General features: G+C 50.2%; 1 non-coding gene and 1 pseudogene across 1 annotated transcript; both read right to left on the bottom strand.

Moving 5' to 3' along the window:
* Window positions 1–5,486: 5,486 nt before the first annotated feature.
* On the bottom strand, window positions 5,487–5,609 carry LOC139039310 (small nucleolar RNA SNORA26). Its single transcript, XR_011492628.1, has one exon. It is a non-coding gene; the product is annotated as a small nucleolar RNA SNORA26 (small nucleolar RNA).
* Window positions 5,610–11,637: 6,028 nt separating this feature from the next.
* On the bottom strand, window positions 11,638–11,768 carry LOC139039311 (small nucleolar RNA SNORA26; annotated as a pseudogene).
* Between the last annotated feature and the right edge of the window lie 14,390 nt (window positions 11,769–26,158).

The raw sequence follows: 26,158 nt of genomic DNA on the forward strand, positions 1-26,158 counted from the left end.
ATAGATGAGTATGCTGAATGGATGGATATGAGAGTTGGACTATAAAGAAAATTGAGCACCAAAGAATTGATGCTTTTGAACTGTGGTGTTGAAGAAGACTCTTGAGAGTCCCTTGGACAGCAAGGAGATCCAACAAGTCCATCCTAAAGGAAATCAGTCCTGAATAGTCAATGGAAGGACTGATGCTGAAGCTGAAACTCCAACACTTTGGCCATCTGATGCGAAGAACTGACTCATTTGAAAAGACCCTAATGCTGGAATTGACTGAAGGCGGGAGGAGAAGGGGACGACAGAGGATGAGATGGTAGGATGGCATCACCGACTCAATGGACGTGAGTTTGAGTAAACTCCGGGAGTTGGTGATGGACAGGGACGCCTGGTGTGCTGCAGTACATGGGGTCTCAAAGAGCTGGACACAACTGAGTGACTGAACTGAACTGATGCCTAACTTACAGGCTGGAGGTATTTCTGCAAGCCCACAGCTGGTACATTGCAGGGCTGCATTCAAGCCCTGAACCTGTTCCCTTAACCGTGAGGGTACGGCTGCCCTGGATATGCCCCCCACAGACTCCCTGAAGTCACTGCTGGCTTCTCTTCCCAGGGCTGGGGGAGGCATAGAACCCTTGTCCAGGGCAGGGTGGCCTGGTGCGGCCCTTGAGTGAATCCACTTCCTTCATTTCTTTGAGCATCTCTATGTTCTATTTTGTTTTAAAATAAGGATGATTCCCCCTGAATTATAAAATAACTATTGCATACAAATTTAAAAAGTAGAAAAATGACGCCCACTTTAAAAACACCTGTTAAATCAGTTACTACCTGGGGATGACCAGGATCCATCTTGGCACGTTTCCATCTGTTTGCATGGATTTTTATGAATCTGTCCACTGCTCTGAGTGCCTCTCTGCCTTGGGCCCAGTTATCCTCTACACAGCCTTCGACATAGCTTCAGATCCGTCCCAAAGAATCCATTCTTACTTAAAACATTAGTGAACGATGTAAGTTTTACCCAGTGACCCTTGATAAAAGCAAGGGAGGACAGTTTAGCTCAAAAGTCACCTTGTGCAGACCCCTCTTGGCCCGTCTTATGCAGCTCTTTCTGGCTCCTTCATCTCCCACTTTGAGCCATTCCCAGTTCCAGGCCTTAAAATCCTGCCACCTTGATTTTGCAATTCAGCTCTGCCCCTTGCTTGACAAGAGTGCAGTTAAGACCTAACTCCACTTGGTAAAACAAAGGGCGTGTGGGATTGCAGGGCTCCTAGAGAGCAGATATAGTTAGAAACATGAAAGATGTGGGTTTTTTTCTATTATTATACATTTAAACATAGTATTTTTGCTTGAGATCAAATTGTATAAACTCTCTTATAACTTGTTTTTGTCGTGTAACAGAGAAGGAGGTACCCTAGTCCTAGTAAGAAAAAGGATATATGTGTGCATTGATCCTAAAAAAAAAGGTGACGTAAAGGAAAATAGGATATAGAGTAGAGAGGATGGGAATATTACTAGAAACTGGATTTCCTTGACTTTGTCTTGTTTTGGACATTTGGTTTGGGAACAATGTTTATATTTTATATAATTATAATAATAATAAATGCAGTGCTGTTGTTGCTACTTAGTCGCTTCAGTTGTGTCCGACTCTTTGTGACCCCATGGACTGTAGCCGGTCAGGCTCCTCTGTCCATGGAATTCTCCAGAATACTGGAGTGGGTTGCCATGCTCTCCCTCAGGAGATCTTCCCAAGCCAAGGATTGAACCCGGGTCTCCTGCATTGCAAGTAGATTCTTTACCACTGAGCTACCAGGGAAGCCCAATAAATATAACAGATGGAAGCATATCGAATATGTTCATTTTAGATATATTTAAATTCACAAGTTTGTAATGATTAAAGAAAATCTTTAGTAGTCGCCTTTGGAGGATGTTAGGGAACCATTACTTTGTGAGCTTGCCTTTCCTGGAAGAACTGTGCCTACTGTGTGGAAACTAATTGTAGATGTAGGGGAGGGATGTAATTCTCTTTATAGAAGTATTCTAGGTAATAAATGAAAAAAGCAGGCTTACCTGGTGGCTCAGTGGTAAAGAATCCGCCTGCCAATGTAGGAGACACGGGTTCAAACCCTGGTCTGGGAAGATCTCACATTCTGAGGAGCAGCTAAGCCCATGTTCAACAGCTGTTGAGCCTGTGCTCTAGAGCCTGGGAGCTGCAACTACTGAAGCCCTCACACCCTCGAGCCTGTGCTCCCCAACAAGAGAAGCCACTGCAATGAGAAGCTCGCACACCACAACTGGAGAGTAGCCCTCACTCACCGCAGTTAGAGAAAAACCCATGCAGCAGTGAAGACCTAGCACAGCCAACCTAAATAAGTAAAATTACTTAAGAGAAAAAGGAATGATACAAGTAGACTGTTTCCATTTTGCAGCTCCTAATGAATGAATGAATGAATGGATCTGGGCATCAATCATCTACAGCTGCTAAGGTTGCCAGTAGAGAAACATATTTCTCCTGTACCACCTATAAATTGCCCCTGCTGAGGAGACAGTCTTAAATCTGATCAGGACTTTAGGTCAAACTAGCAAGTTTCAAGCAACACAGAGGACAGCAGAACATGTTAAATTACACCATGAGAATGCAATCAGCAAAGTCCAGACTCGGGCTATCAGGTTGACCAACAATCTGGATCTACAGGACAAATCATCTTTTCTGCAACCATTTCATTAGGAGGGGAAAGAAAATACAGGGAGGAGGTTCTTATTATTTGAAAGACTTAAAATATATACAACCAGTTGTTTTGTGTGTACCTTATGTGGATCCCAAATTCAAAAGAAAAAAAATGTGTCATTTATAAGCGTGTGTGCTAAGTCACTTCAGTTGTGTCCAACTCTTTGCGACCTCATGGACTGTAGCCTGCCAGGCTTCTCTGTCTATTGGATTCTCCAGGCAAGAAGCCTGGAGCGGGTTGCCATGCCCTTCTCCAGTGGATCTTCCTGACCCAGGGATTGAACCCTTGTCTCTTACACCTCCTGCATTGTCAGGTGGATTCTTTACAGAGAAATTTAAACACTGACCAGATTTCTTTTTTTTTTTTGGCTGCACCAGGTGGCTTGTGGGATCTTAGTTCCCTGACTAGGGATTGGACCTGTGATTGGAAGTGTGGAATCTTAACTACTGGAGTGCCAGGTAACTCCCTGACCAGATATTCTATTATGTTGTGTGGTATTGTGATAAAATAAATATATATTTGGTTTCTGCTCCCAGTTCCTGACACAGAGCTCCTAAAACCCTTGTAATTTCCTGAATGATAGGGGTGCTAGAATCATTTTTTTATTAGAATGTTTGGTCTTAGTCCCCGGTTCCTGACACAGGAGCTTCTAAGACTTGAGTCTTTGGAGAGATAAGTGATAAGTGTCTTTTTATTTGTTAATGTGATGCCTGGTGGCTGGGGCCCCTAGATAACTTCCGGATGAGGGCTGGTTGCCAGAGGAACCAGTCATGTGATTAGAGAGTTAGAACATTCAGTCTCATTCTCTAGCCTCCTATGGGGAGGGGGGAGGGGCTGGAAATGGAATTAGTTGCCAGGGGCAAAAGATTGAATCAATCAAGTCTGTGTAATGGAAGTTCCATAAAAACTTTAAGAAGCAGGGTGCAGGTTGGTGAACACCTCCATGTGCTAGGAGGGTGGTGCACTCATTCCTGGGAGTAGAAGCCCCTGAACTTGGGACCCTTCTGCACCTTGCTCTGTATTCTTCATTTGTCTGTTCATCTCTGTCATTTATACTATCCTGTATATTTAACTGGCAATAGTAAGGGCTTCCCTGGTGGCTCACTTGGTAAAGAATCTGCCTGCAGTTCGGGAGACCCGGGTTTAACCCCTGGGTTGGGAAGATCCCCTGGACAAGGGAATGGCTACCCATTCCAGTATTCTTTTCTGGAGAATTCCACAGACAGACGAGCCTGGTGGGCTACAGTCCGTGGTGTTGCACAGTCGGACACAACTAAGTGACTTACACACACACACACACACACACACACACACACGAGTAAGTAAAGTGTTTCCCTGAGTTCTGTGAGCCATTATAGAAAATTATCGAACCCAAGGAGGGTGTTGAGGGAACCCCCAATTTGTAACCAGAGTTGGACAGAACTGTGGGTACCTTAGGATCCACCACTTGTGATCGATGTCTGAAGATGGGGACTGAACCTTTAATCTGTGAGGTCTGTACTAACTATGAGTAGTTAGTGTCAGAATTGCTTGGTATGGAAAATCCTCACATTTAGTGTCAGAAGTCTTGTGAGTAGAGAAACCATGTTTCTTTATTAAGGAATTATTATTATTATTTTAATAATTAAAATTAAGGTCAAGAAGCAACAGTTAGAACCGGACATGGAAAAACAGACTGGTTCCAAATTGGGAAAGGAGTACATCAAGGCTGTATACTGTCACCCTGCTTATTTAAATTATATGCAAAGTATAACACGAGAAATGCCAGGCTGGATGAAGCTTAAGCTGGGATCAAAATTGCTGGGAGAAATATCAATAACCTCAGATATGCAGATGATACCACCCTTATGGAAGAAAGTTAAGAGGAACTAAAGAGCCCCTTGGTGAAAGTGAAAGAGGAGAGTGAAAAAGCTGGCTTGAAACTCAGCATTCAAAAAATGAAGATCATGGCATCTGGTCCCATAACTTCATGGTGAATAGATGGGGAAACAGTGGAAACAGTGAGAGACTTTATTTTTTGGGGCTCTAAAATCACTGCAGATGGTGACTGCAGCCATGGCATTAAAAGACACTTGCTCCTTGGAAGAAAAGCTATGACCAACCTAGACAGCATATTAAAAAGCAGAGACATTACTTTGCCAACAAAGGTCCATCTAGTCAAAGCTATTACTTTTCCAGTAGTCATGTATGGATGTGAGAGTTGGACCTTAAATAAAATTCAGTGCTGAAGAATTGACACTTTTGAACTGTGGTGTTGGAGAAGACTCTTGAGAGTCCCTTGGACTGCAAGGAGATCAAACCAGTCAGTCCTAAAGGAAATCAACCCTGAATATTCATTGAAGGACTGATGCTGAAGCTGAAGCTCCAATACTTTGGCCACCTGCTGCGAAGAACTGACTTGTTGGAAAAGACACTGATGCTGGGAAACATTGAAGGCGTGAGGGGGAGGGGACGACAGGATGAGATGGTTGGTTGGCATCACTGACAGGAGTTTGAGCAAGCTCCAGGAGTTGATGATGGATAGGGAGGCCTGCTGTGCTGCAGTCCATGGGGTCACAAAGAGTTGGACACGACTGAGCGACTGAACTGAACTGATTAATTATTTTAGGTGTGATAATTGTATGAAGTTATGTTAAAGAAAAAGGGTTCTTTTTTTTTAATTATTGCAGTAAGTTTATTTATTTATTTTTTGAAGGTCAAGTTTAAATTTAAAGACTTTGGTATTAACTATACACATACTAGTAAGTGCTAAGACTTAAAATCTTCCAGTTCAGTTGTGACTCCAGACAGGATCCAGAAAGGAGTTCTAAAAATCTCTTCTCTGGGTTTTATGGAGACTTTCTTTACCCTCCTGTGTTAGCCTCTTAAGGCACTGCGTCAGCCTTAAAAGGGCACTGGAAAGGGCGGAAAAAGGGTTCTTAGCTACTAGCTACATACTGAAATATTTAATGGTGAAATGCTATGATTCCTGGAATTTATTTGAAAATAATATGTAGTGATGAGGGAGGAGGTGGGTGGGGATATAAATGAAGGTGGTTTGTGAACTGGCAATTGTTAACTTTAAGTGGTGGGTGCATGGGAATCTTTTATATAATTTTTTTCTACTTTGGTACATGTTAAAAAAATTCCTGTAATAAAACAGTTGTTGTTGTTCACTTGTGTCCGACTCTTTGTGATGCCATGGGCTGTAGCACACGAGTCTCCTCTGTCCTCCACTATCTCCTGGGGTTTGCTAAAATTCATGTCCACTGAGTCAGTCATCCTTACCATCACCATCCATCTATCTATCTAACCATTTCATCCTCTGCTGCCCCTTTTTGCTTCAAACTTTCCCAGCATTAGGGTGTTGTTTTCCAATGAGTCAACCCTTTCTATCAGGTGGCCAAAGTATTGGAGCTTCAGCTTCAGCATCAGTCCTTCCAATGCATATTCAGGACTGATTTCCTTTAGGACAGACTGGTTGGATTCTCCTTGCTGTCCAAGGGACTCTCAAGAGTCTTCTCCAGCACCACAATTTGAAAGCATCAATTATTCAGTGCTTAGCCTTCTTTATGGACCAACTCTCATATCCATACATGACTACTGGGAAAACCATAGCTTTGACTATACGGACATTTGGCAGCAAAGTGATGTCTGCTTTTTAATATGCTGTCTAGATTTCCTGTCATAGCTTTCCTTCCAAGAAGCAAGCATCTTTTAATTTCATGGTTGCAGTCACTGTCTGCAGTGATTATGGAGCCCCAAAAAAGAAAGAAAATCTGTCACTGTTTTTACTTTCTCCCCTTCTGTGTGTCATGAAGTGATGGGACTGGATGCCACGATCTAAGTTTTTTTGAATGTTGAGTTTCAAGTCAGCTTTATCACTCTCCTCTTTCAACTTCATCAAGAGGCTCCTTAGTTCTTCTTCACTTTCTGCCATTAGAATGGTATCATCTGCATATCTGAGGTTACTATTTCTCCTGGCTATCTTCCAATCTTGATTCCAACTTGTGATTCATCCAGCCTGGCATTTCACATGATGTACTCTGCATATAAATTAAATAAAACAATAACCATATATATATATATATATATATATACATATATATATGTAAAACAGTAACATATATATAGGTGCATACTTAGTTGCTCAGTCATGTCTGACTCTTGTGACCCCATAGACTGTAGCCTGCCAGGCTCCTCTGTCCATGGGATTCTCCAGGCAAGAATACTGGAGTGGGTTGCTATTTCCTTCTCCAGGGGATCTTCCCAACCCAGGGATCAAACCCAAGTCTCCTGCATTGCAGTCAGACTCTTTAACCACTGAGCTATGAGGGAAGCCCACACATGTATATGTATGCACATAAGCCTCTTTCTGGACTGATGAACAGAATTCTAATTCTACAACTACATCAATTGCATTTTTAATGGCTATGTAATTTTTGTCTTTATGAAGCAGAAACAATGTTACCAGTTTCCTTTACTTGGACATTGAAATCATCTCCAATCCTCTGTTCTCATCAACAGCACTGGATGAACATCCTTGCGGATAATTCAACTTGCATGTCTTTCAGAATTTCTGAGAATAAATTCCTCTAAGTGGATTTTCTGGGTGAACAGATCAGCATATCTTTAAGGTTTTTGCCAAACTGCCCTCCAGAGACAAACTGGCTCATGTTTCCTCCAGCAGCCCCTCTGAGGGAGGGCCTGTCACACTAAATGTGATGAACCAGGATTTGTAAAGCCTGTGGCCAAGACATGAAAGAGTGTCGCAGAGCCCAGGGAGAGAACAGTTAAGAGAAGTCACTGGGAGAAACGGGACAGGCTCAGGATCCCAACCTCCTGTCAGTCCCTTCCCCTCTCTGATTCTCAGTCCCTCCTGTGTATAAGTGGGAAAAATCACACAAGATTGGATGTTCATCCATTGCTGTTGATGAGAACAGAGGATTGGAGATGATTTCAATGCAATTGATGTAGTTGCCTTATTGATTGGGAAACAGTGTAGCAGTTCCTCATAACAGAAAGCTAAACACAGAATCACCATATGATTCACAATTCCACTTCTGGGTACAAATCCAAAAGAACTGAAAAGAGAGTCATGAACAGGTGTATACCAATGTTCATAGCAGCATTATCCACAATTAGCCAAAAGGTGAAAAAAAACCCAAATGTTTATTGATGGATCAACGGATAGACAAAATGTAGAATATCTATACAATGGAATATTACTCTGCCTTAAAAAGGAATGAAATTCTGACACAAGTTGCAACATGAATGAACCTTGAAGACATTGTGTTAAATGAAATAAACCAAACACAAAAGAACAAATATTGGATCATTCCACATATATGAAGTACACAGAATAGGTAAATTTGTAGAAATAGAATGGTGTTTGCCAGGGCCTGGGGGAAGGGAGAAAAAGGAGTTATTGTTTAATGGGTACAGAGTTTCAGTTTGGGAAGATGAAAGTTACTGGCGATGGATGTTATGAGGATAATGCTGATGGATGATGGCTGAAAAACAACAATGTGAGTCAATTTAATGCCTTCAAACAATATATTTAAAAATGATTAAAATGGTAAATTTCATGGTTTGCATATCTTCCCAAAGTAAAACACACACACATATAAACGCATACACACATGGTTACCCAGTGGATTGAAATTAATTCACTTGTTATCCTCCCTATGATGTTTAATAAACATCCCAAACTCAGCCTGCCCTAGATTGAGCTCCTAATCTCCCCTCCCCACCAAAATTACCCCGCTGTAGCCACCCTATCTTGGCTGATGGCAATCCCATCCCCATGGAGACAGCATCCTGACTATTCTCTTCTCTCCCACCCCACATCCAGTCTTTAGGAAACTCCGGGCTCTGTGCACATATCCCTGATGTCTGGTCCCCACACAGCAGCCTGAGAAAGCTCCTCAAAATGGAAATCACATTGCGATGCTCTTCTGCTCAAAAGTAAAAGCTGTTCTTCACATGTTCTATGCGGCTGCCTGTATCAACCTCTGTCACCTCTCCCAGCCTCGGCCCTCCACTCCAGCCACCCCAGCTCCCTTGCTGGCTAGAACATGCCAGAAATGCTCCCACTTTGGGATCTGGAAGCTTCTCCCCAGATAGTCACATGGCTTTCTTCCCCAAAGTCTTGTAGGGGAGGAAAACATAATTTTCCCTCTATCCTTCTAAGTTTCTGGTTGACATTCCTGTAATAAAAGACAGATTAAAAGAGAAAAAAAATATATTTATTAACATGTATAATTCCAGCATACAGGGGAGGTAACCAGGAAAAGAATGAGTGACTTCATGGTGGCTTAGAAGTGAAGTGAAGTGAAAGTTGCTCAGTCATGTCCAACTCTTTGTTACCCCATGGACTGTAGTCCATGGAATTCTCCAGGCCAGAATACTGGAGTGGGGGTAGCATTTCCCTTCTCCAGAGGATATTCCCAACCCAGGGATTGAACCCAGGTCTACCGTATTGGCAGATTCTTTACCGGCTGAGCCACAAGGGAAGCCCAAGAATACTGGAGTGGGTAGCCTGTCCCTTCTCCAGAGGATCTTCCCAACCCAGGGATTGAACTGGGGTCTCCTGCATTGCAGGCAGATTCTTTACCAACGGAGCTTTCAGGGAAGCCCGAGGTGGCTTAGAAGTCAGATTTAGATATCATTTTAATAGGAAAAAGGGAAGGGAGGGGGGATATAGGCCTTTTAAGAAGTAAATTAAAAAAAAGCTTTTCAAAAGTTGACGTATAGTTGGTTTAAAATATCTGTTAGTTTCAGGCGTACAGCACAGTGATTCAGTTATATAAATAAATTGTTCAGATTCTCTTTCCTTATAGATTATTACAAAATATTGAGTAGAGTTCTCTGCACTATATAGTATGTCCTTGCTGCTTATCTATCGTAAATATAGTAGTGTGTGTATGTTAATTCCAACCTCCTAATTTATCCCTCCCCCAACCCCTTTTACGCTTTGGTAACCATAAATTTGAAGAAGGCAATGGCAACTCACTCCAATACTCTTGCCTGGAGAATCCCATGGATGGAGGAGCCTGGTGGGCTACAGTCCATGGGGTCACACAGAGTCGGACACGACTGATGTGACTTAGCAGCAGCAGAAGCAGCAACCATAAATTTGTTTTATGTCTGTGAGTCTGTTTTGAAAATAAGTTCATTTGTATCACATTTCTTAAAAAGATTTCCTGCTATCCTTCCTCTCAAGATTTAGCTTAAATGTCTCCTTTGTACAGCGGCCTTTCCCGACCATGCTGTTTTATTTATTATTATTTATTTATTCTGCTGTGCCAGGTCTCAGCTGTGGCACGCAGGATCTTCCATCTTCCTTGCGGCGTGCGGTATCTTTTTAGCTATGGCACGTGACATCTTTTAGTTGTGGCATGTGGGTTCTAGTCCCTGACCAGGGATCGAACCCCTGCCCCCTGCGTTTTAGCCACTGGACCACTAGGGAAGTCACATGATCACCCTGTTTTAAACTGCAGCCCTCCACCCTGGCCTCTCATACTGCTTTTCCTGCATCACTGCTCTATTTTTCCTCTTAGCACCTTCTAGGACACCGCATATTTTATGTGTTTATCAGGGGTGTTTTTTTTTTCCATTTATTTTTATTAGTTGGAGGCTAATTACTTTACAACATTGCAGTGGTTTTTGTCATACATTGAAGTGAATTAGCCATGGATTTACATGTATTCCCCATCCCAGTCCCCCCTCCCACCTCCCTCTCCACCCGATCCCTCTGGGTCTTCCCAGTGCACCAGGCCCGAGCACTTGTCTCATGCATCCAACCTGGGCTGGTGATCTGTTTCACCCTAGATAATATACATGTTTCGATGCTGTTCTCTTGAAACATCCCACCCTCGCCTTCTCCCACAGAGTCCACAAGTCTGTTCTATACATCTGAGTCTCTTTTTCTGTTTTGCATACAGGGTTATCGTTACCATCTTTCTAAATTCCATATATATGTGTTAGTATACTGTAATGGTCTTTATCTTTCTGGCTTACTTCGCTCTGTATAATGGGCTCCAGTTTCATCCATCTCATTAGAACTGATTCAAATGAATTCTTTTTAATGGCTGAGTAATATTCCATGGTGTATACGTACCACAGCTTCCTCATCCATTCGTCTGCTGATGGGCATCTAGGTTGCTTCCATGTCCTGGCTATTATAAACAGTGCTGCGATGAACATTGGGGTGCACGTGTCTCTTTCAGATCTGGTTTCCTCGGTGTGTATGCCCAGAAGTGGGATTGCTGGGTCATATGGCAGTTCTATTTCCAGCTTTTTAAGAAATCTCCACACTGTTTTCCATAGTGTTATCAGGGGTGTTAATGTCCACCTCCTCCACTGGAGTCAGCCACCAGTTACTGATAGATCGCAAGCCCTTCAGCGCAGGGCCTGACACATAGCAGGTTCAGTAAACACTGGTCGAAGGCATGCATGAGTCAAAGTGCTTTGTTTACTGTGTAGTCTGCACACATCTGAGTGACCGCTACTGCTTCCACTTTTACTAATTTGTTAGTCCTAGTTGCGTGAAGGACATGCTCACTGAGAGCAACTCAAGCTGAAGCCCTCCTCTCTCCCCGTGGCCCTGGCTCGTCCGCGCTCCCAGAGGAACCACCCTCAGTGCTGAGTGTCCTTCAACCGTTTTCAGTTGTCCTGTTCGCGCCCCTCCTCCGCAGTTATACTGCTTTTTCCTGGAGACATCCCTGCTGGAGCTTGCCCTTGCTCAAAGACCACTGCATAAGGTCTATGTACAAACTCAGCCTTGCCCATTAGGCTCCCAAATGATCTTGCCCTTAACGCCTTACACCTGATCTTGTCTTGGGACAAATGGGATTCCTTAGAAACGATGCTTTCCTGACTCCGTGCCTTTGCTCAGGCTAGTCTCTCTACCTGGAGTGCCTACTTCTTCTTTTTTCCCTTCAGCTGTGACTCCAGCCAGGATCCAAAGAGGAGTTCCAAAGAGGAGTTCGTAAAATCTCTGGATTTTACGGAGACTGTCTTTATCCTTCTGTGTTAGCCTCCTAAGGCATTGCCTCAACCTTAAAAGGGCACAAGAAAAGGGTGTGAAGGGCCTTCTTTCACCTTCACTTGCCTCCAGTTCTACCTGCCCACCCCCCCCCCTTTTTTTTTAAATTCAGAGAGTTTTCCTGTTTGCTTATAATTTACTGATTGATTTTTGGCTGTGCTGCGTGGGCTTTCTCTAGCTGCGGTGAGCCGGGTCCACTCTCCGGTTGTGGTTTGTAGGTTGCTCATTGCCGTGGCTCTGAGGTGTGCAGATTTCAGTGACTGTGGCACATGGGCGCAGTAGCTGAGGCTCCCGGGTTCTAGAGCGCAGGCTCAATCCTTGTGGCAGGGAGGATCCCCTCCGCCGGGGATGGAAGCCGTGGCCCCTGCACGGGCAGGCCGATTCTTCACCACTGAGCCACTACGGACATCCCTCTTCTGTCCTAGGCTCAGTCGCTCAGTCGTGTTTGACTCTGAGCCCATGGACCGAAGCCCACCACGCGCCCTTCTGTCCATAGGGATCTGCAGGCAAGAGTACTGGAGTGGGTTGCCATGCCCTCCTCCAAGGGATCTTCCCAACCCAGGGATGGAACCTGGGTCTCCCGCATTGCTGGCGGATTCTTTACCAGCTGAGCCACCAGGAAAGCCTCTACCTGCCCTTCAAGGCGCAGCTTCAACATCACTCTCCTGATGCTTCTCTTTGAGAAACTTTTGCTGACCTATTTTGGTGAGTATTCGGTGCTGAGTTGAGTTTGGGGTCACGTCACTTGGAGGCCACGAGGCCGGACTGTAGGCTGTCAATGTACTGTAAAGGAACGGGCTGTACCTCGTTCCTTCCTGTGTCGGGAGGAGATGGAGCGCAGTGCCCAGTTCCCGCTCAACCCGTGTTAACTCGGAACTTGCTCGGAGAGGCGGAACGGGCGCACTTCCTGCTGTGGCCACAAGATGGCAGCATAGACCAGGCTTCAGAACAGGTCAGGCTCCCGCCCCTCCCATGTTCCCCGGTCATCCTTGCACTCAAGGCCCTAAAAAGCAACCCGGTTCCCTCCAAGCGTGTGGAGGAGAGTCGTCTCTCTAGGACTGGGGGCGTCGGGTCTGGGGTGGGGGCACCGGTGGGAGGCCTACAGTGAGGGTGTGCGCGGGTTTCCTGTACCGCCCCCTCCCAAGGTCCGTTTTCCAAGGGAGACTCTAGTAGGATGGAGGGAGCACCGGGTAGGGAGTGGCAGGTTTGGTCCTGGTTCTGCACTGCGGCCTCAGGCAAGTGTCTGCGTACTAAGAACGAACTGATCACAAAGTCCAGCTCGCGGCAAATGCCCACGAAGACCCCACTTTCGGCTCTCTCCCAGTCCCCTTGCCCCAGTTTTTCGAAAGGCAAAATGTTGATTGCACTAATTATGTGAGGGTCAGCACATTCTCCGCTTTTCCGGGATTCTGTGTGGCCCACAAGAGGGGCGATGTTGGAACAGGGAGGGGACTTTATTTTTATTTAAAACTTTTGGCTGCACTCAAGGCATGTGGGACCTTAGTTCCCCCACCAGGGATCCCACCCCTGCCCGCTGCATTGGAAGGCAGAGTCTTAACTGCTGGACAGCCGTGGAAGACCCCATTTGCTATTGTTGTTTATTATTGGAGTCCTTTCCGCTCCAACATTTGACGATTGAGACCAACTGAGAAAGCAGGGGCAGGACGGTGTAGATTTAGGGATATCTGAAATGGGTTTGCCTGAGGGGAAGGGTTAGCAACAGTCAGAACTGGACGTGGAACAAGAGACTGGCTCCAAATTGGGAAAGGAGGACGTCAAGGCTGTGTATTCTCACCCTGCTTATTTAACTTATATGCAGAGTACATCATGAGAAACGCTGGGCTGGATGAAGCACAAGCTGGAATCAAGATTGCTGGGAGAAGTATCGATAATCTGAGATATGCAGATGACACCACCCTTATGGCAGAGAGTGAAGGGGAACTAAAAAGCCTCTTGATGAAAGTGAAAGAGGAGAGTGAAAAAGTTGGCTTAAAGCCCAACATTCAGAAAACTAAGATCATGGCATTTGGTCCCATCACTTCATGGGAAATAGGGAAACAGTGTCAGACTTTGTTTTTTAGGGCTCCAAAATCACTGCAGATGGTGATTGCAGCCATGAAATTAAAAGATGCTTACTCCTTGGAAGAAAAGTTATGACAAACCTAGATAGCATATTAAAAAGCAGAGACATTACTTTGCTAACAAAGGTCCATCTAGTTAAGGCTATGGTTTTTCCAGTGGTCATGTGTGGATGTGAGAGTTGGACTGTGAAGAAAGCTGAGCGCCGAAAAATTGATGCTTTTGAACTGTGGTGTTGGAGGAGACTCTTGAGAGTCCCTTGGAGTGCAAGGAGACCCCACCAGTCCATCCTAAAGGAGATCAGTCCTGGGTGTTCAATGGAAGGACTGATGTTGAAGCTGAAACTCCGATACTTTGGCCACCTAATGCGAAGAGCTGACTCATTGGAAAAGACCCTGATGCTGGGAGGAATTGGGGGCAGGAGGAGAAGGGGACGACAGAGGATGAGATGGTTGGATGGCATCACCAACTCGATGGACATGTGTTTGAGTAAACTCCAGGAGTTGGTGATGGACAGGGAGGCCTGGCGTGCTGCGATTCATGGGGTTGCAAAGAGTCGGACACGACTGAGCAACTGAACTGAACTGAGGGGAAGGGCAAAGATGTCTGGAGAGGGTAAGGGACAACCTGGGACTTCCCTGGGGCTAGGAGGTGTGTGGTGAAGGGGCGGGATTACCCCCAGCAGTTCTCAGGGAGAGCTGGGTTGGGTAGGGACTGCTGGGTTGGGTAGGGACTGCGTGTCCTTCCACCTCTTCTTGGGGCACGCAATGACGGGTCTGCCCAGCAGAGGGCGCCGCGAGTACGCGGAGCCCAGCCTTGAGCTTCCTCCAGCTTCGCAGTTCAGTTCAGTCGCTCAGTTGTGTCCGACTCTTCTCGACCCCATGGACTGCAGCACTCCAGGCTTCCCTGTCCATCACCAACTCCCGGAGCTTACTTAAACTCATGTCCGTCGAGTCGGGGATGCCATCCAACCATTTCATCTTCTGTCATCCCCTTCTCCTGCCTTTAGTCTTTCCCAGCATCAAGGTCTTTTCCAATCAGTCAGTTCTTCACATCAGGTGGCCAAAATATTGGAGTTTCAGCTTCAGCATCAGTCCTTCCAATGAATATTCAGGACTCATTTCCTAATGGATTTGTCTTCTGGGCCTCTGCACCGGAAGCCTGGCCTGCTGCAGTTCATGAGGTCACACGACTAAGTGACTGAACAAGCACAGCCTTCACCCAGGATGTGATGGGAGTGAGGGTACTGCTGGCTAAGCTGGGGAGCTATGGGCATTGTCACCATTTGTAATCGTGCTGGCTTATGTCCCAAGTGGCAATTGTGAGTTTGCCTGTAATCAGTAATCATTCATTCACTCATTTACTTATTCAGTTCACACTATTGCACACCCTCTGAGTGGCAGGCACTGTAGTGGGAGTGAAGGGCAAACAAGGAGTGTGCCCTGATGACCAACACCTACCACCCATGTCACAGGTCAGCCCAGGGTGCTGGGGAGCACCCCGAAAGGGGAGCACTTCCTGCCTCCATCCCTGTCAAGTGCACCCACTCTGAGGTGAGCAGGGTTATGCCTCTTTCACAGAGGAGAGAATTGAGGTTCAGAGAGGTTAGGTAAGGTGCCCAAAGCCACACAGCCTTTGAGGGGATGAGCTGGGATTTGCACCTGGAGCCTTTCGCACCTGCTCTGTGAGGTTGCCTCCCTCAGGGAAGAGCCAGTGAGGATGTGAGGGGGTGAGAGGCTGTTCTGGGGGCTCCACCTATGCATGGCCTGAGCAGGACAGGAGCCTGTGGGCAGGGGAGCATACAGCTGGCTGATTCATCCCAGAATGAATAACTTTGCAGCCATCAGAACTGCCCAGTCGTGGAAGGGTGAGCCTGAGGAGCAGAAGTGATTTGCCTCTTTGCAGGCCTTGCAGGAGCTGCCAGTAGACCCTGGCACATTCACACAGCATTGGAGGCTCAGCCTGGCACAGTTCCCTTCACCCTCCAGCCTCATCTTGCCTCCTCTCCCAGCTGTTCTCTGTGTTCCTGCCTCTCCAGCCTTCCTTCAGCAACTTGTTCGGCACACACACCTCTGGGCCTTTGCACACACACACTCCCTCTTGTCTGGCTAACTCATCCACCTTCAGGCCATTTCAAGCCTTCCCCAATGCCTTGAGTGCCACTCTGCTGCTTTAAGCTTCTCCATTCCCCCTAAACATGCCTCCTCATGCCTTACTGATCTTTCCTGGGTAGCTCAGTGGTAAAGAATATGCCTGCCAATGCAGGAGACAAACGAGATGCAGGTTTGATCCCTGGGTTAGGATGATCTCCTGAAGGGGGAAATGGCAACCCACTCCAGTATTCTTGCCTGGAGAATCCCATGGACAGAGGAGCCTGGTGGGCTACAGCCATAGGGTTGCAAAGAGTCAGACACGACTGAAGTGACTTAGCACTTAGCACGCATGCCTTACAGAAATTAACGGGTAATACTCGTCCCCACTGGACTGTCAGATACACGTGACAGAACACTGTCTTGTTCTCAGTGCAGTGGGGTGCCTCCTTTGGTGCTCAGGAAAGGTTTCTTGAAAGAATGAATGAGGAATGAAAGGAGGTAAGAAAGAATGAAGGAGGCATGCAAAGCCCAATGCATGGTCAGAGGATTTGGGTCCGTTGATGATCTTTCAAGTATCTTCCAGCCACACTCTGGCTGCAGCTCTTGTTCCTTGCTCAGGGCACCTCCCCCACCAACGCCGCCCCCCCCCTCCCCCCAACTCCACGCCATCTCAAAGACACAATTAACACCTAACGTTTTTAAGCATCTGGACACCCTGATGGACACTGCCATATGTATTCTCACCCATCAAATAATCAGGGACGACCTGAAACGTTGTCAGTGGACACAAGTTTGAAGACTTCAGTCGGCCTGGAAGAGTTTGCGGGTTGGCCTCGCTCGTTGCCACACCGGTCCGCACGGCCCCGCCCTCCCTCGGATCCCACCCCTTGTATGCACGTCCAAAGACGGCCAGCAGGTGGCGGTAGACGACAAGGGTCGGGGCTCAACTTGCTCCGTCCAATCCCCGACCGCCGGCAGGGGCGCTGACGCTCTGCTCCGTGCTGGGATGCGGCGGGTCCGGTTTACCAAGCCGGGCTAGGAAGGCGGGGTCAGCTCTGCCTGGAGATGGCGTAGGTCCCAACTTTAGCGAAGAAGGAAGGCTGTGTGGCACCTTCATTCTTTCTCATTCGTATAGTGCAGTCTTAACCTCTACCTTATAGACTTAAGAGGCAAACTTTTTTTTAGGTTTTACTGGCCATCTGGTCTCTTCCATAATCACTCAGTTCTGGTCTCCAAGTGTGAAATAACCCTTGAACAAGTGGGCGTGGTCATGTTCCAATAAATACTTGTGGATGTTAAAATTCGAATTTCATCCAATTTTCATATGTTGTTCTTTTATTGAAAAAAAATAGACTAAAAAATGTAAAAACCATTCTTAACTCTTGTGCAGGGTGACCCCTGACCTAGGTAAAGTCCCAAACCAGTGCCTGGCGTACAGTAGGTGTTCAGCAGCCCTTGGAGGACTTGGCAGGACACTCTCCTCCCAGTTTTGGCCCTGGGTCTCCTAAACCCCTCACAGAAGCGGTCAGTTAAGGGGATCCCTCTCCTCCCCTCCTCCCTGTGGCCGTGGCTGCGTTTTTCCCACCTCCAGGCCTCCACCTGGAGAGTTGCCTCCTTCTAATGAAATCTCTGTCTTTATCACCTTACAAGGCCCAATCTCATTGCTCTCTGTAAAAATTCAACTTTAATTGAGGTATTCACCCATCTTAAGTGCAGAGTTTACGAGTTTTGAGAAATGCATTTACCCAAGGGGCCACCACCCCAGTCAAGATAGAGAATATTTCCTTCACCCCCAAAAGCTTTCCTGGACACTTTCCTAGTCAGCCTTGGGTATTTTTTAAAATGTCTCCCAGTTATCAAGCACTTGCAATGTGCCAGGCTTCAGGGACAAGTCCTGTCTCACTGAAGCCTCGGGAACCTGGTGGGATGGGGGCAATTTTTCTGTTTATTAGACCTCCTTGTAGGGAGTGGGCTTTTCCTGGGGGCACAAGGCTTCTCTAGTTGCCGTATAAGGGCTTTTAGTTCCCTGACCAGGAATCGAACCCAGCCCCCTGCATTGGAAGCGTGGAGTCTTAACCACTGGACCACCAGGCAAGTCCTGGCAATTGTTATATGTGGGCACCTTTCGGCTCAGGACCCTGAGCCCTGGGATGGGGAGACACGTGCTCACCGAGAGTCGGGTCAGGGCTGAGATTTGACTCTGGCCTGCTGGTTCCTAACTGCTCTCCTGCCTGCTTTTCTCCTAGCCCCCTTCATGTTCCTGGGGGCATCATGGCACACGCTTCTATATTACTGGCTATTTGCAGTGTGTCTTGAGACCAAGAGCTTCAGCATCCCCTGGGAGCTGGCCAGAAATGCAGAGTCTCAGGCCAACCCAGAACTGCTAAGTTCCCCACTTCCCAGGTGAGTTCAAGGCTGAGAATCGCCATTCCGAGGCCAGCTCTTGGTTGTTTGTGTCCTGGAAGGCAGGGGCTGAGCCCATCTCAGGGCCACCATACTGCAGCCCCCCCCCACCCCGCCCCCGCCATGACTCAGAGTTGAATTAGTAAGTGAAGGGAAGAGCAGGAGACCGGAACGTTGGGGTAAAGGTTTGGGGGTGGGGCTTGTGTATCCCAGGAGCTAGTGGGAAAACTGAGTCAGTGGTAGGGGTTGGTCTGTCCACTTGGAGTTTGGAGGTCTGGCTTTCACTCCTTCTGGCCACTGTCCAAGTAGATACAGGGAGTTTAGTTCATTTGCATATTACTTGCATGTGATTAACTCATCTCTGGTGCCTTTCCTCTTCTTGCAGATTACACGGTGGAGGGGTGGGGGGTTAGGGGTGCGTGGGGTTGGAGCAGGCTGGAATCTGGAGCGGTGGACAGGACACAGGGCCAGGATGTTGGGGAGGCCTTGGGCTGCAGACCCGGGCCTAGCTCCTGGCTGAGGCACATCCTGGGAGCAGGTCTGGCGTTAAGCACTGACCCTCTTTGGGTCAGAAGGGGTGACTGTGAGCTTCTCCAAGCTCTGGACGCTTGCTGTGGGAGCAAGGCTGGGGGCTGGGCTGTTCCTCACCTCCCTGCCTTCGCCCCGCCTCCCCACCAGGTTCCCCCACTTTGAATGCCCTTTCCCATACTCTGTCACAGTCCCACACGTGTGTGTTCAGACAGTGGGATTCTCTCCAGCAGTGAGAGGACCTTGCAGACATAATGTTGAGCAAGAAAACATAAAAGGAGCTGTATTATGAGCCCAATTATGTGAAGCACAAAAGCAGTTCTATGAGTCTCTGCTGTTAGTAATGGTTACCCAGGGTGGGGGGTTAGTACTCTGAAGAGAGCAGGGGATGGAGGGCGGGGCGGCTCCAGGAGATGCTCAAATTGTTTTGTTATCTGAGTGCTGGTTATACAGGTGCTGTTTTCACTTTGAAAATTCCCTGAGCTGCACGTACGTGCACGTACAAGGATTGTATGTGCATTTTTCTTTCTTTCATTTCTTTTCTTTCCTTTTTTTTTTTTTTTTTTTACTGATTTACTCAATATTTATTTTACACTTACCATGTAAGAAGTATGGCAATAATATAATTTAGAAAAGTTCACTTTCTGGACCAAGCATCTACACTATGTCTGTCCCTCAGATCATTTATATTAAAAATATGCCTGGGGTCTTCCCTGGAGGTCCAGTGGTTAAGACTTCAGCTTCCAATGCAGGGGGTGTGGGTTCGATCCCTGGTCGGGGAACAAAGATCCTGCATGCTCCATGGCTAAAATAACAAAATGTCAAACAGAAGCGATATTGTAACAGATTCCTCAAGGACTTAAAAAATGGTCCACTTTAAAAAAAAAAAAGCTTTTAAAGAAAGTCTGTATTTTGGGATGTCTGGCATTCTAAATCCTCGAACTTTGCTTTTCACATGTCTTTAAGAAAGGAAAGTTTTCATTGAATTCTATTTGCATTTTATATATTAACAAGGTAATTTTAATGTGTAATAATAGCACATGGAGGGATCATTTTATGAACTGCTCTGTATGTGCATTTTTTTCTGTACACTACGTTGAAAAAAGACCAGATTGAATGTCTAGATGAATCCTCTGCATATTGGCCACTGGGAATGCTCCTCTTCCCATTGGCAGCTGATAAGGCCTTGGCCACTCCGTGGGGTTTTAGTTTCCATGCTCTCTGTGGGCTGGGGCTCCCTGATATCAGGCCCACAGCCACTCATCCATGTCTCCCGGCCTGGGGCCGGCACAGAGCAGGCACTGAACATCTCAGCACAAACGTGACTCCTCAATGTCCTTGGGGTGACCTCTGAGGCCCTGGGGCACCAGACAATGTGTGTGTGGGGGGGTGTTTCTTCTTATTGCTGCCCCCAAGAAGGCCAGCATTAACACACTTGGCTGTGGCCCAGGGTTAGTGGGCTAAGGGTGGGGAGGGCAGAAAGTGCCAGAAGGGAGACAGGGGTCCCTGGCGTGGGGGGCCGCTGACATTCTGGTTCCTCAGCACACTAGCTTCTCGCTGCTGCTCCCAATGGCCGGGGTCAGCACCTCCTCTCATCTGGTATGTTCACCCCTCACCCTCAGGGTGTCCGGGGCCCTGTGGAGCCCCCATTTCAGGCACAGGGAGTCTCTATTTCTCTGGACTTGGCCCTGCGCTCGGGCCGCTCTGAACCTGCCCAGCTTTGCCTCTGACTCACCCCTGCTCTCCCCACCCTGCAAGTCAGGGCCTCCCACTGGGGCCCAAGTTACAGGATCCTGCAGGCTGGCACAGAGCCCCCTCCTACTGCCTGTCATTGCGGAAACCTGGGCAGTGGTCTGGCCTCTCTGGCCTCAGTTTCCCTTGTCTATAGGTGGGAGAACAATGCTGCAGCTCTGGGGTCTGAAGAGTGTGGGACACCTGGGGACCCAGCAGGGCAGGGTGCCAAGGCCGGCTGGGGGGTGGTCAGTGAGGGGTGCAGTTCCTCCCTTCGGGGGGTGGGGTCTGGGTGGTGGGGGCAGGTGAGAGGTGGGGAGGTCTGTGCGGCTGTTCTTGCGGTTCCCTGGGAGGTGGCTGGGGGTGTCAGGGTGAGCATGGGAGAGTCAGGGGCCTGGGTTTGGCCCAACTGGACCCTTGTCTGCAGGCCCGTTCCCTCTCTGGGCCTCAGTGGACGCCTTGGTCAGGGAGGCCGTTGGGTTCCATTGTCCTTCAGGCCCCTGGAACTCTCTCACATCCATGCTGTGTTTGATCTGCCCAGAATGTTATTTTGGAATAGCTTCTATATTTAAAAGATCGGGAGGTCTTTCAGTCAAATCCTGAGTTCCAGCTTCCTAAGTGGGCAGAGGTCTGGCTTCTTTGGGATTCTTTGTGCCCACAGCAAAGCAGAGCAGCTGCTGCCTGGGGCCTCCACTCCCTGGGGCCCCAGCCCCCCGCACCGTCCACACCCTGGACCCTAGCCCTGGGGCGTCTGAGTGTAGTCACTGGCTCCCCCTCCAGCCTGGGGGCCATCCCTGCCCAGGACCCTCTGTTTCCAGCTAGGTCAGCCCTGTGTGTCTGTCCCCCAGCTCCCAGCAGCCCAGCGCCCAGAAGCTGGCACACGTGCACGAACAAGCCTCTTTTCTCTGTTTTGCAAACTTCAGGCTTTGGAGGGCAGGTCTGGATTAGATGGGCATTAGCTCATGTGTTTATCCAAAGCAACGGCTTAGGTTTTGGGATTTCCAGGGCAGGGGGCTTTTGACAGTGTCCAGAGCCTGGGTCAGGGCCCCCAGAAGGTGTCTGCTTGTGGGGACATGGGTCCCTCCCTCCTGGGGTCAGATCCTCCCCCTCCCCCTGCGATGCCCCCCCCCCCCCCCACCTCAGTATCTCAGCCTGGTCACAAGGCCCTGGAGACCAGCTCCTCACCTGCCTGCTGGTCTCTTGGCCTCACTTTCACACCCTCACTTCCAAATGCCACACTCATCGTGTTCTTTTTGGCAAGGCCATCCATCCACATCCTTACGCCCCTCCCCCTCCCTCCCCCTCCTCAGCTTCTCCTTCCGCTTCCCCCGAAAGCTGCTCTGCCCTGGCCCCATGGGCCGTCCACGATGCCCACGGCCTCCTGTGCCAGGCTGTGGGGCCTTGGTCCAGCTTCCCAGCTGCCAGCACACAGTCATGCCCACCTGAGCATGTGTTTTGGGATTTCCAAAACCATGTGTTGTTCGCTGCCCTGGAAATCCTGATGAGCACATGGTCAGTGCTCAACCCACGTTCTAATGTTCGAAGCTGCCCTTTGTCCGAGGGCCAGGGGGCTGGGGAGGAGTCACTGAAGGTCAGGCTAGGATTCTTTGGGCTGTTGCTTGCCATTGCTGCGAGAGGGAGAAAGGTAGCCCCGGCCTTTGGTCTAGAGGCCAGGAAGGCCCCCTCCCCTCTTACACCGCTCCTGAGCACAGCCCTGGGCTTCTGTCCTCAGCCACCCGCTGGCATTCAGGGGTGCCAGCCCTGGGCCAGGCAGCGCCCTAAGCAGTTGTAGAGGGAGTCCTCAGAATCAGGGCCTCCCAGCCAGCTGTGAGCCCCCCTGCCCACAGCCCTGCTCCTGCACCCCTGGCTCAAGCTGGCTCAGTTCCTGGTGGGCAAACTGCACGAGGGAGGCTTCTCAGGGAGCACCCAGTGCAGCTTCTGACGGATGGGGAAACTGAGGTCCAAGAGAGGTGGTGACTTGACCCAGAGTCCTGGGACCCTCTCCCAGGTGGCCCGAGTGCTGGGTGGTACCGAGTCAGTCCTGGGGGTCAGGACATGCCGGTGTCTGAGGTGCTGGGGCCCCGGCCCCCACCTGAGCAGCAGGGGAGCCTGCCCTGCCCCCAGCTGGCTCCACCTGGCTGGCGTATCCCAGAGCCAGCAGAAAGCTAGGGCGGAGGCAAGTCTGAATTGGCCCAGGTGCTGCAAGTCCCAGGGGGCCCTCCCTGCCCGCAGGCCCTGGGAGCAGGGCCTGAGCTCCACACCCCAAATCCTCTGCCTTCCCTCCCCACCCACGCGTTCAGCCTGGGGCCCAAACATGGCGCGGAGCCAGCCCCAGCCTTCCTCCTTGGTAACCGAGGCACAACACCCGACAATAGAGACTCTTTGTCCTGCCAAGGCCGCACCCCAACCTGGGCCTGCATGCCTGGCTGGGGAGAAGCTTGTGTGTGTGGGGGAAGGTGGGAAGACAGGCAGGGGGTGGGGGCAGCAGGGCCCCTGAGCCTAGAGACCCTTCCCTCCCTTCTCAAGCTCAGGGGAGCCAGGGCTGTCGCCCAGCAGCCTTGGATGGTGTGCCCAATCCCAGCCCCTTAGACTTGGTAGCAAGCGGAAGGTGGAGACGGGTCAGGTGGATCACAGGGAAAAGTGTTACTGATCAGTGGCTAAGTTGTGTCTGACTCTTTGTGACCCCATGGACTGCAGCACTCCAGGCTTCCCATGTCCTTCACCACCTTCCAGAGCTTGCTTAAACTCATGTCCATTGAGTCGGTGATGCCATCTAACCATCTCATCCTCTGTTGTCCCCTTCTCCTCCCGCATTCAATCTTCCCCTAGTATCAGGGTCTTTCCAGTGAATCAGTTCTTCCCGTCAGGTGGCCAAAGTATTGGAGCTTTCAGCTTCAGCATCAGTCTTTCCAATGAATATTCAGGACTGAGTTCCTTTAGGATTGACTGGTTTGATCTCCTTGCTGTCCAAGGGACCCTCAAGGGTGTGAGTCTGAACAAGAAAGCCCTCCTGGGCCAGCTGGGCTGTGGGAAGGGTTCAGGGGGGTAGTTATGAGAAGGCCCTCTGTCCTCGTAGGGAGGAGGGCAGCAGGGGGTCTTTCTTGGCAGGGGATGGATGGGAAGTTCACCAGCCCCCAAGGTTGGGGCAGGGAGCACTAGGAGTCTGTTCTAGCATCGTGTTTGGGGGCGACTAGGTGAGCAGAGGGGATCAGGACCTAGGAAGTCAGGTGGTACTGAAGAGGGAAGGACAGCTATTCTGGCCTTCACTGGCTTTTAGTTTCCATGGCCCAGGGCTTGGGGCTGTGGGGTGATAGAGGCAGACAGGGTCTCCATCCCCGGGGAACTTGCGGTCAGGGGAGAAACAAGGCCCCAGCCCTTGAGGGTGCCTGGTCTGAGACGGGGGGCCCAGCTTCTGTCCTGGGGAGTTTGGGAACATCCATATTGGGTGACAGAGAATGGATGGAGTCTCTCAGCTCAAAGCATGGACCTCACGAGGCCTCCTTAGTGAATGCCTCTGATACTCAGGGAGTGATGGAATCTGGGGTCTTCCTGCTTCTCCTCCCTGGGTTGGGGCACCTTCCCAGAGCTGGTGAGCCCTTCCCCTGGTTACCAGGCCTGGTCAAAACTGTGCTTAATTGAAACTGCTTGTCCAGTGCCTGCAGGTTGAGCAGAAGCTTCTCCCCCTACCTCTGCCCGGCCCTGTGGGGGAGGAACCAGCCCTGGCCCCATTCTATGGATGAGGAAACTGAGGCTCAGGGACACGAGGGGGCCATGCTAGAGGGCTTGGGTCCTACAGGCCAGACCGTTGTTTTTAGAGTGCCCAGCTCTCCAACATTTGGGGGGAATCTGGCATGGGCAGACCGCAGGCAGAGCCGGGAGGGAGAAGTCCCACGGTGTCCTTGCTGTCCCCCTAGTCCCGAGGCCCGGCGGGTGCTGTCCTGGCTCTCCGCCCCTCTCTCAGGCCCTGTCCCTTGCTTCAGTCCCCGGTGGGCCGGGGGAGGGGAGGGTGGGGCCGGAGAGCTTGGTTCCTGCTGAGACTGTACCTTCCCAGCCCACGGCCCACCCAGGCTGAGTCAGGGCCGGGCGGGAGCCAGGGGGGTGGCAGGTTTCCCAGGGCCAGCCCGGGCGGTGTCCACATTCCTCACAAGCAGGGTGCGTCGGGGTTTGGCCAAGCCAGGTGTTCTGGGCTCCGCCCCGGCCTCTGCCTGCCAGCTCAGCGCCCCGGCCTTGGCCTTGTATGGACCCTGCCTGGCAGCCGCCTAGAACGGGGCGTGGGAACTGCTTACCTTGCACATCCTTGCTGGGTGGGGTGCAGGCTGGCTGGGGGGAAGCCTACTGGAGCCCCAGCTGCCACCATGGCCTGGGCAGCTGGGGTGTCCACCACTCAGCCCCTCGTCACGCCCCTTGGCCTCTGCGCTTGGAGAGCTGGGGGCTGAGGCTTACACTGGTGTGTGGTTTGGGCCTTGGCCTCGCTCGTGGCTCAGCAAGGACTGGAAGGAAGAGCGAAGGGTGTTCTGACAGCTGGGAGGTGGTGAGGGCCCCCCAAGGCCAGGAAGCAGTGAGTGGGGGGCACTTCTGGTTTGTAGCCCCCCAGTCTCTAGAGGAGGCCTTTGTCCGCACCAGCTTGGAGACCTGGGTGCCAGGTGGGGCCTGGGGCAGAGGCTCAGAGTGGGGCCATGTGCCCACAGGGGGCTGCAGCTCTGGGGCCTGCCAACAGCTTGCCACCTTCCTTGTTTCCTCCACGGCCCGGCCGGGCTCTCTGCATGGCAGGGGGCTGTGAGGGATTCATGGAGTGTTCCGTCAGGGTCAGTCCCCACCACTCCCTTGTGAGACGCTCCCACAATCCATCTCCTCTCTCTGGCTTCTCCTGTCACAGGAAGACAGAGCCCCCCACTCTATCGAGGCCCCTGGGCTCTTGGTGGGTGAACTGTGACCTTGAGGCTGAGACCCGAGATGGGCTGTCCCGGGACCCTACCCCTTCCGCGTGGGGGGTCCTTCCCCCCAGGTCTGCAGCTTCCCCATCAGTCTCTGCGGGTCAGGCCCAGCTCCTGGCTGGGGCTGGGGGAGATAACCTTAAGTCTGGGGTCTGGAGACCCTGACCGTAGTTGCCCTGTCTCCTCTGAGGGAGGCTGGTAGAGCTAGAGCTTGATTCACTCCGGCGAATGGCGGCCGGGCGCCCCTTGCCTGCCTGTCACCCCTTGCCTGCCTGTCACCCAGTTCTGCGGCCTCAGCAGTTCTGAGCCCAGCCCATGGGGCCTGGGCTGGCACCCTCCGTCATGTCCCTGCAGCAAGCAGGGCTGGGCTGTGTCCCGGGCAGGCCCGGCGTAGCTTGGGCTGCAGAAACCACTTCCCATGCCTTGGTGGGAACCGACGGCCCTGGCCCCGGGCCCAGGGTGGGCGTGGGAATTCTGTCCTGCATGAAAGGTCGGGGAGGGTGACCAGGGCTGTGGGAGAAGAGGCAGGGGATGAGCTGAGATGTCAGCCGGACCCCCGGAGAGGCAGCAGGCTGAGTGCCAGGCAACTCAGGGGGCTGGGCCAGGGGAGGCGGAGCAGGTGGGCGCACGCAGCCCCCTCCCTAGCTA

The sequence above is a fragment of the Odocoileus virginianus genome, chromosome 17, assembly GCF_023699985.2.
Source record: "Odocoileus virginianus isolate 20LAN1187 ecotype Illinois chromosome 17, Ovbor_1.2, whole genome shotgun sequence".
Taxonomy (NCBI): Eukaryota; Metazoa; Chordata; class Mammalia; order Artiodactyla; family Cervidae; genus Odocoileus; species Odocoileus virginianus.